Below are 9,704 nucleotides of genomic sequence, written 5' to 3'. Positions count from 1 at the left end.
ACAAAGTTAAAACCATCTCTGACTTCCAGTATTTTTGCCTTTTTTGCCTGAAAGATCAGCAGCTGGATGTCTCAGTGGCATGGCCATGATTCTTTGTCTTCCTTCTGCTTCTGCTTTCAGTGTTATCTTTCACTCCTTTTTTTTTTTTTTTTTTTTTTTTTTTTGTTCCTAAGCCATCTCTCTGTCTCCACATTTTTCCACTATTTTTTTCTTTCTTTCTTTTGGATTCATTAACAGAGAAAAAATTGCTATCCACGATGAAGCAATCAAAAAACATGAAAGAAAACGATATAACTCCTCCTCACTTTTATTTAGGGATGTATGATGAGAAAATGTTAGGGCTGAGCATTGGGTGGAGTTGGGACATCACGTTGGATTCAATGAATGATGCTGAGAGTCTMCTTTGGCTTCATCATGTTACCAGGGAAAACTTGCAGCTTTTGAAGGGAAAATGTTGCTTTGGGGAGCTCAGGGTGACCATCTGCCYGGGGAGGGACCTGGGGCCACCCATGCACCGTGGCCCCTGGCAGGACAGGCACCCACTGGAGCCTGCAGCCGGGAGCCAGGGCAGGGTGAGGGCTTTGGCCCCATGCAGCTGCTGACACAGCCCTAGCCGGCTCCGAGCTGCGGCAGAGGGCCAGGCAAACCCTTTCCACCTCCTTTTCCCTCTTGGCTTTCCACTATAGTCAGACTCTTTCGCACTTCTTCCTCGCACTAGCAATGGGCCAGGGGCCCTTTAGCTCCACGTAAGGATGATGAGATGCTGGCTCAAGAAAACATGGTTCCTGAAAGCTGAAAACATTTTAGCTTTCATTAGCTTGGTTGTTTTCCTTCTTCTTTTTTTTTTTTTTTTCCATAATGAGCTCTTTTTCTGTATTTAATTCACGACCTGATGTTTATTTGCAACTGAGGCCTTGGCAATGCTTTATCTGATGGCACAAGTTTGGGAAAACTGTCATGAGCAGACAAGCCAGAGGAAAAGTAAATACTGAAAATGCTGGCTAGAATCAGATGTGTCAAAAACGGGGAATTAAAAACAAGAAGGGAGGTTAACGGGAGAAGTAACTATAAAAACTCCAAGTAAAAGCACAGTAAGCTCTGGACAGTGCATGGGAAGGTAGGATGAGTGCCATGATTTTTTTCTTCTGTTTACTACATTGAAAAAAGTCAAAGAAGAGTCCTTGAGATATAATCCAAAGCAGGATGGACTTCCCTGACACTATTCTCGGTGGATACTTGTCTTGAAAAATTCCGGTGATAGGGATTCTGCAGGAACCTATTTCAGCACTTAGCTACCCTTAGCACAGAGAAAGTTTTCTGTAATGCACTGTATTGCTTCTTTACACTTCCCTGTTTTATTTAATTCTCTTTGCTTTCATGAAACAGTTTTGTTCTCCTATTTACATGACTCTCTGAAGCTTTAAAGCTCTGTATTTTGTGTCTTAAAACATCCAGGTAACTTGTTGTGCTTCGTATTTATCACTTTTACATGACTGAGTTCCAAAGTCCATTTTATTCCCTTAAAATATTTCATTAATGTGCATTTATTTTGAAATTATTTGGGTTATATATTTTTAAAGCAGCTCATCAATACTGCTGTGARTCAGAGACAGCTGCCCATGAACCACATTGATAAAATTAATACCGTAAAAATTATCCTCGAAGAATTGACATTGGCTGTTACACAATCCACAGTTGCTTACTTTTTCCCCTAGTGATTTTGCTGATATTAGTTATAATTCAGGGCTGGGTAAATGGTTTGGCAAGTTATTCAAAGCTTCCCGACTTGGCAGACTGGTGAGCACCAAAACCAGATGTTCATCCTGACATTCAAAGCAGCAGCAAATACATTCATTGTACAACGAGCAAAAGCAATAGAAAGCAAATCCTTCTTATTATTCTGGGCATACAAAAATACAGTACAAAGTTGGGGAGGATATGTCTTTTTTTCCTGATCATAGAGGTGAAATTTTTAGGATTTCATATTTTTCTAAAAAGCAGAGCAGCAACACTCCCTTTGGCATTACATGAGAAAAAAAGGGAACACTTGTTTCTGCTCGCTGTGCTCAGCTGAACAAAGCAAAACAAAAGGCCCTCTTGGAAAGGATCTGAATTCTGCGTGTTGAAGGACATGGAAATAACTGGAGTTTGCTCATGGTGCGGTGGAAGTCCTGGTTTCAGGCAGGAAGAAGACTGCATCATGATCTTGGATGTACAGCAAGCTGCTTTGAAGTTTGTGCTTCAAAGGAGAGCACCTAAGCCACTGCCAGCTTAAACAGAAATCAGAATACTTTCCACATCAGCGTGAGCAGGGAATGAATATGCTGCTATCATGACCGGGGGATGCTGATGGAGGAAGGCCAGGCTCTCCGTAGCCTGGGCTGTGCACTCAGGATACGTGGATTTTGTCTCACGCTCCAGGCTCTGTGGCCAGTGAGAACACTTGCTCCCTGGCCATTTTCTACAGCACTAGGCCTCAGGACTAGGCATGCTCTCTGCCTTGGCTTACAGTAAGTGGTAATACTGCCGTACTGCTAAGGGACAYCGCTGCAGCTGAGGGCTCTGCTCTATTAAAGGCTGTGTGAACAGAGACCAAAAATTCACAACCCTCGGCTTTCCAAACACACTAGTAACGCCTGGAGTCCTGTTTTGAAATGGGCCAAAATGACTTGGACTCGTAGGCCAAAAGTGACTTGATAAAAGCATTTACACCTCACTTTCTGCCTCTCTGCTCCTTGAAATGCCATAAGACAAGATCCTACAAGATCCATCCAAGGCAACATCCAGGCAAAACTTCCAGTTCATCCTCCTTTTACTGCTATCCAGTTACTTTGCATGCATGGTGGTAGGAAAGTTTCCAGAGTAATGTTAGAAATACACATACGTCCATGTCTCCCACACAGAAACATTTAATTCTTTGTGAGATTTATAGGGAGARGAGAGAATGTTTTGGGACAACTATTGCTGGCTTCCTCCCTTCCTAATTCCTCATGCCAAAGTTATTTATTTACGGAGCAAATCTCCCAGAGCTGGCAGRTTCTGATCACACTAAGCTGAAGAAATATGTGCACTCTTCTGCCAGCGAAGGAGAAGTATAATAAGAAAAGATAATCCAGCTGACTGACAGGACAGCGTCTCCCTGGAAGGGCTTTCTGAGGGCGTCCTTGCTGCCTTGGTGCAGGARTTTGCAGGAGCTGTGCCATGGCAGGCGGCCGAGATGGGGCAYGTGTGCTGCAACGCGAGGTGCTGTGTCTGGGGGCAGCAAAGGTGGCCTCTGGCCAAGCTTCTGATGGGTGGATGGGTGAGCACGGAAGCCAACCCGTTTTTGTGCTCCCAGCACTGGCTAAGTGCTCAGATCTGCTAGTTTCGAACGTCTCCTTCTGGGCCACAGGACCTGGAGCTCCACCAACCTGCTCCGCTGCTGGGCAACGAGGTCTTTGGGGACTTTCTGCGATGATGCTGACACCATCCGAGCTGTTTTCTAAAGGTCATTGATTGACTTTCTTCACAGCTGCATATATGTCGGAGCAAGGTTATGTGCAAGCACTCACTTAGGAGCAAGAATTTCCTATCTTGACTTAATTAAGGTCAGTCAAGAAAAAAGGCTCCTTAAATTAAATCAAGACTCTTAATTTGAAGTACTCTCCACGTAGAGATTTGCACCAGGCTTGTTAGAAGAGTGAATTAGAACAGATGTAGACAGTTCAGWTCCAATGCCTGCATTGAGGAAATGCTCCTGTGAACTCATCATCCGAGGCTTTTGCAATAGATTCCTTGTCAGCAGTCGCAGTGAAGCACTTCAAAGACTAAGCCGCAGCAGCACGGTTGGACGACAGAACCCATAAGCAGCCTGCCATGGCCCACGATTAAAATAGAAAATGGCTGATTTAACTCAAAGCACAAATCCCACCGGAGAACTTGGYCCAAACCCACACAAGTGCTTTGTGAGTTCAGAGAGAATTCACAGTTTGCAGGAAGGTCAGAGCAATTCCTGGCTCCTTGCCTTAATAATTCATCAGAAAATAATTATAAAAGTCACATTAGTGATGCTTACAAAGCGCCTGGAAGTAGTGGAGTGAATGCATCATGTAAGGTATCATCCTTCCTCTCCTAGCTGCTTCTGTGCACAAAGGGCTGTCTTTTCCCAGTCATTTGATGGCTGATCCTTCCGCACAGAAGCAAAGACGATTCAACCCTCAATCAAAGAGCAGAACATCCCATACATATTCTTTAAACAAAAAATCTTGGCAAAATGTAACAAATAGTATTTATTGAACTACCAGGAAAACTCTCTTTTCTGGGCTCCAATGAAATAGATAAAGTTGAGGTGCTAGCTTCCTCTAACTAGAATGTAAAAGCTATCATACAAATTATGCATGTCTATACACACGTTTACACAAACCAATGTTCCTGTGTTTTCTTTCAGGAACATCAGGTGAACAGATGTGCTATAAGCATCTACAAATTCATCACAGAAATAACCTCATGAGTGCACACAGAAATACAAGACATTTTGAGATGTCGGCACATTATGGTGTCTGGTGGAAAAGAGGCAAGAAAAGAACCCAAATATTCATCTCTGATGGAGGAATCACTCTCAAGYATATATATTGAGAAGGATAATTAACAGTGGTAGACAATGAAGGTATAGAGAAGACAAGAAAATGGAAACCTAGCCCTTCACTTTAACCTCCTGGAAGAAATATAAATGACCTACTGGTCTATCATGGTTAATGTGGAGATTTCTTTGATGAATGACTTCAACTGTAGAATTAAAGAGAACCACGTGCCATTCTATAAATGTCCTCTAACTTAGCAAGGCACCAGGGCTTGGAAGCAGAGAACGGTTCCTTCCCATCTCATCTTCCCGTATCCTCACTTCTCTGTTGTTCATATATTTTTAAATTAAACTATCATCTGACCTGCTTGAGGGAAAAGTCACCTTAGCATCTTAAGTTATCTTAAAATCTCTCAGAACCAAACAGCAATGTCCCTGTGCCAAGATGGGTGGCCAGGAGGCTAAATGGTGCTAGTGTTGTGGGAAGCAGCTGCTCTCCTGCCCCTCCAGGCTGGGTGCAGCACAGAGGTGCCCTCCTCCYATTTGCCTGGCCAGTCTGCTGCTTCCAACTCTAGCTTCCCTGCCTGGATGGAAAAATCCTCATCACCACCATTCCCCTTCCAATAAGGTCCGGAGTTATTCTGAGGGTAAAGAAGCAGTTTAGTTTGCAAGGAAAGAAAGGGCAAGAGAGGCTTGAGAGAAACAATGCTAAAAAGGAATAATTCCCTGTATTTCAGAATAGAGTTGTTCAGGGCTAGGAAAAGGGAAGAAGTCAAGTAGATGTCTCTATCTAAATGCTTGTCCTTTGGGAAGACATAAGTCAAGAACAATGTCTTGGAGAAGCAGAACTTTCCTATAATTAGAGCCGTCCAGTATCATACACACATCCAGGGTGCTGGGAGAGCAGTCCTGTGGCGAGGGGGACTCCGACAATTTGTATAAGCCCTCTCTTCGCTGTAAATGTTCTTCTTCTGCTCACCTACTTGCCACCGCTGGGGTGTCCCTCGTGATTCCTGCCTCCACTCAAACTGAGAAAGGGATCTTCTTTCTCACCGTGATCTACCAGCCYACTCCAGGTAGCTAAACTGGGTAGTACCCCTGAGATTAAACCAACTGGTAAAGTATATGAGAACAGAAGGCCCAAGGTGCTTAATTCTTGTGATGATGCAGTTTTCAGAGGGGCTGAAGGAGCGTCTCTTGCTGTGGCCTGGAGGTGAGTGGTTCTGAGAGCAGGAACCCCAGGCTGTGCCCAGGGCTCTGCAGGCCCTGCCTCCCCAGGACGCAAGAACTTCCAAACCCTTGGCACATCCTTGGTGGCACTGTCTGAGCTGGAAAGCAGGAGACTCAGGGGAAGAGAAGGAAGAAATGTACATGAAACCTAAAATGATCCATCTAATGATATATTTCGCTTTTTAGAAGGAAGATCTGCTCCTCCATGGAGAACTAAAAACCAGCATGTTCTGTTTGATTGCTTGCAGGACCTCCTGCCCTACAGASGTTTTTCTAAATCATAGAATCATAGAATCATAGAATGCTGAAGGTTGGAAGGGACCTCAGAGGTCATCGAGTCCAACCCCCCTGCTCACRCAGGGTCACCTAGAGCACGTGGCASGGGGCKGCATCCAAGCGGCTTTTAAAGATCTCCAAAGAAGGAGACTCCACAACCTCTCTGGGCAGCCTGTTCCAGTGCTTTGTCACCCTCACAGTGAAGAAATGCTTCCTTAAGTTCCTGTGGAACTTCCGATGCTTCAGTTTGAAGCCATTTCCTCTAGTCCTATCACTGTCCACCACTGAAAAGAGGCCRCCCCCCTCCTCCTCAYTGCCTCCCTTGAGGTATTTATACACGCTGATCAGGTCCCCCCTCAGCCTCCTCTTCTCCAGGCTGAACAGACCCAGCTCTCTCAGCYTTTGCTCATAGGGCAGATGTTCCAGGCCTCTGATCATCCTGGTAGCCCTGCGCTGGACTCTCTCCAGCAGCTCCACATCCCTCTTGTACTGGGGAGCCCAGAACTGGACGCAGTACTCCAGATGTGGCCTCACCAGGGCTGAGTAGAGGGGGATGATCACTTCCCTCGACCTGCTGGAGACGCTTTTCTTAATGCACCCCAGGATCCCGTTGGCCTTCTTGGCCACCAGGGCACACTGCTGCCTCATGGTCAACTTGTCGTCCACCATGACACCCAGGTCCCTCTCTGTGGGGCTGCTCTCCAGTAGATCCACGCCTAATCTGTACTGGTGTCCAGGGTTATTCCTCCCCAAGTGCAGGACCCTGCACTTGCCCTTGTTGAACCGCATGAGGTTTCTCGCCGCCCAGTCCTCCAGTCTGTCCAGGTCCCTCTGGATGGCGGCACAGCCCTCAGGGCTATCAGCTACTCCTCCCAGTCGGCAAACTTGCTGAGGCAAACTTGWTATCGTCGGCAAACTTGCTGAGGGAGCACTCCAGCCCTTCATCCAGGTCGTTAATGAATAAGTTGAACAGGACCGGACCGAGAACTGACCCCTGGGGGAAAATGGTTGTAAATGGTTGTAAGGGCTACAGCACAGGAGATACCATAGACGTGGGGCTTGTTTTGAATGTTGATGTGTTCCAAAATGAGACCTCAAATGAACACGTAAAGAGACGGAAAGGGAAATATTTCCCTTTTCTTTCTCACAGTGGAAAAGAGTCGCTCCTCTTCCAGCCTCAGATTAGAGGCTCTTCCCACATACCTTTCCTTTCTTGCCCTTGGCTAGTTTCCCTTGCTTTCTGTAAGCATCCTGGTCAATTCCCCAAGGTCCTCCCATACTTTCTGAGYGTCCATGAGTGATATTTTTGGCAGAATTACTGTGGAAGTCAGTAAAAATGGGGCGAAACAGGGTGGGGTGGTATCTGTAGTCTTCTTCTGGCACTGGAAAGGGAGGAGTGGCAGTGAGGAGGTGTCTCTAACGGGAAGCTTCAGAAGTGTATCATATGTTTTGTTCATATTTAATTCTAAAAATGGAGGCCAGTTGGAGGACATGGAAGGAAAGATCATGAGGTGGATAATCTTTTCCAGACCTTCGTATTTGTGTGTGGGGAAAAAAAGTTAAAATATCTTTCACTAACCGTATGGTGCAACTCTCTGAACTTCACACTGCTTTTTGAACTTGCAAATTATGTTCCTCAGTATCATAGGGCCCGTGCAATAATTACTATTAATTCTGAATTTGGTGTAGTTCTCATGTTTTTAATGCAAATATTGTGCCTTTTGATTTGTTTTTTTTTTCCTAAAGAGTCTGTAATGAATGTGAGAATCTTAATTTCAATTTTTATAATATGAGAAATGCTTCAAGCACTTCCTAGTGAAAGCTTGAAAATTRAAATATAGCAACATGATTTCCAGAAAGCAAAATTTTCAGTAATATAAGGGGAAGTCACGTTTCAAAACAGGCTTTTTAAATGCTCCTCTACTACAAAAAKCCTCTTACCTGGCTCAATGTTTATCTTGTATATAGTGCTCTTTATAGGTGAAACACATCCACTCAAAAGATGGAAGAGTGTTTCCTGTAAAGCCACCTGATATTCCACCTGATTGTGGAAAAAAAACCCCAAAATCACGCTGCTTCTTTCCAGCCCACATCACATAAAAAGGCATTTTCTGGAGATGTGTTTGTCCAGGAGAGCTGCAACACCAGAAAAGCACAGAAGATGGCACCAAGCTCCTAGCAGTAACATGGGAAAGCAGAGGGAGATTCAGGCCAGCTCTGAAGGAGATTCATTTGGTTCCTCCAAATTTACTTCATCTTCATCAACTACATTTTCTCCAGATTATTACCCGTCAATAAATGGGGGAGAAGTGAGAGCAAGGAGGGRGATGTTCACTGTAGTGAAAGCAGGCGAGGCTGAAGGAAATAATCCTTGATGATGATGATATTAGGCCCACATTCCTCTAGATCTGCTGCCCTGAAAACTGATGTGTCCATCCCAAGTGCTGTATCCCTGGCACCTGTGATATTGAGGGGGGCTACGGGCAATGACTGAACACTGGGGAATTCCTTATAATGTATAGGAATATATAGAGAGAGTTTATATATATATATATATATATATATATATATATATATATATATATGGTTAAACATCCTCATTTTTACCAGTGGCCAAAGTGGTATAAAACCTTGTGCAGATCCTATTGCCTAGGTAGTATGTGAAGTGGTTGGTTATTTTAAAACACACATTTATGCTGTCTTTTAAAAGCACATTGCAACTTAACTGTTAACAATTAAAGTGTGGCTTGGTACATGAGTGAGTGGATAATAGCACATAAATCTTAGGAAGGATTGTGTAATAGCTGTGGAAGATCGTGGATTTTTAAGGCATAAACATTTAGTTTGGGAGTTCTTTTTTTTTTTACAAAGCACAGAATTCAAGATGGAAAATCTAAGATTAAATCTAAAGCTGCTAGCTTTCAAGTGAGAGGTGAAAAAGTGACAGTGTTCATAATACTACTCTTCCACATGGCAACCTACTGTATTTTTCCATTCCTGTTTTTCTTTTTAAATGTTTCTTTATGGTGCTGCTGCAGTCCTTGCCCTCTCAAGTGCTTTGCTTTCTGATATAAGAAGCATTGTAAGCTCATCTTTGTTCAGAAAGTCTATTTATTCGCTGAAGGTTTTATCGGACCACTTATGTAACTTTAAAAGCAATTCTCACTGCTTTATTTTTGCTCCCTCTTTTGTAAGATGGATCTGGATTGTTGAACTGAACAGGTATTATATAAAAACAATATATCATATAGCTGCATCAGCATCAATTGCTGTAGCTGGATTGCCAATATCTTATAGTTTCAGAAAAGAAAGATTTTTGACAAATAGGGTATGTAAGATTTTTGCAGTACACTTTAGAAAAAACCTGCCACGTGCTTGTTTGGCAGTGGCACTTGGAAGATAAAAGGGAGCTACACAAAGTGCCAAGGGCAGCACGCACGACTCTCACTCTCTCCTTGAATTTTTGCTCACTGTGATCATCCCTGTTCCTAAGTAGTAAGAAAAGCAAAATGTACTGGATTGTCAGGCATAAGAAAGCTGATGACTGACAAAGAAAAGCAATGTTACTCCAAGGCACAGACAGAAAGCACAAAGTGTCCTGATTTTTTCTGTTCTTCCTTTGGAGAATGACAGGCATTTA

The sequence above is a fragment of the Nothoprocta perdicaria genome, unplaced genomic scaffold (genome assembly GCF_003342845.1).
Source record: "Nothoprocta perdicaria isolate Ctin4 unplaced genomic scaffold, notPer1 scaffold_57, whole genome shotgun sequence".
In the NCBI taxonomy this organism is placed as follows: domain Eukaryota; kingdom Metazoa; phylum Chordata; class Aves; order Tinamiformes; family Tinamidae; genus Nothoprocta; species Nothoprocta perdicaria.
This window is presented reverse-complemented; position numbering follows the sequence as displayed.